Raw genomic sequence first — 1,283 nt, 5'->3', positions numbered from 1 at the left:
CCTTGCCTTTCGACTTGGGGTCCTGGTTCCCTAATGGAGTCGATTCACCTTGCCTTTGCTCCCCCTGGGATGCAGAGTCCCTGAGAGCAACACCTTTGGTGACAATTGATGGTTTCTAGAACTTGATGGTAAATTCATCTTCATCGTCGTCACCATCTAGATCATCTCTGGTGTCTGGAATGACAGGTTCATCATCGTCTTCATCATCATTTTCTTCATCATCATCAACATCATCAACATCAGTAGCAGCAGTGATGGTATGGACATCATCCCTAGGGATGGCTTCGACGTCCTCAGCTAAAGCAGCTTTGGTGGACGTGATTACAGGAGCAACAACTGCTTTAGCTCTGAGAGCCTTAGCTTGAACTGCAACTGAAGCTGATACTGGGCCAACAGCCTGAGAAGCTGTAGGAGCAGCATCAGATGATTCACCAGCATTGGACCTCATCTCCCCCTCTCTAGCTAAGGCTCGAGAGAATTGGCCAGAGTGTTCGTCCAAGCGTTGACGCTGGAGAACCATGGAATCCTCCAGCCTTTGCAAAGTATTGGCTAGAGTTGTCATTGCCTCACGCGTCTCATGGAGCTGGGCGCGATCATCGGCATAGAAAGAAGGTGTAATCACTGGAGCTGGTTGACGGACAACATCCAGGATTTGTTGAAGAAAACTAGTCTGCTGATCAGCTATTGCCTGAGCATCATCAGCCCTGCTGTGAAGAACTGCAATGGCGTCGTTGTTGGCGTGAACAGCTTCTTGGAGAGTATGGAGCTGACTCTGAACTTCTTGAACATCCGCCTGGAGGGCAAGGAAGTTCGCATCAAGATCGCCTTGGCGGGTCATCTCTTGGTGAAATTCGTTGATCCTGGAGAGGACGGTATCAACGGCTGGAAGGAGAAGCTTGATATCCGATGACATATCATAGTCATCATCAATGTCTTCATCTCCTCCATCATCTTTCTCTCTTTCTTCCTCTGTCACTTCCTGAGAAGGACCTGCAAAAGAAGAAGTGTGAGATGAAGGCTCAAGGTTAGAAGAAATGAAGGGTTAGGAAGATGGAATACCTTAGGGGCCTTCAGTGACATCAAAAGGATTGTCACTGGCAGGAGCAAAGATGTCCTCGAGAGGATGGACATCCGTATGCTGAGGAACATCGAGAGGAGCAGCCTCAGGTCCAATGGTGCGTTTCTCAGTATCAGGAAGGACAGTCGCTGATACATCATCGACATGTGTAAAGACCAAAGAGGGAGGAGAAGAGAAAATGGTTGAGAAAAGACGTGGGTGTTCA

This window comes from Cynara cardunculus, unplaced genomic scaffold (genome assembly GCF_001531365.2).
Source record: "Cynara cardunculus var. scolymus isolate 2C unplaced genomic scaffold, CcrdV1 Un_Scaffold_363, whole genome shotgun sequence".
Lineage (NCBI taxonomy): Eukaryota > Viridiplantae > Streptophyta > Magnoliopsida > Asterales > Asteraceae > Cynara > Cynara cardunculus.
The sequence above is the reverse complement of the archived record's forward strand: the minus strand, read 5'-3'. Positions refer to the sequence as shown.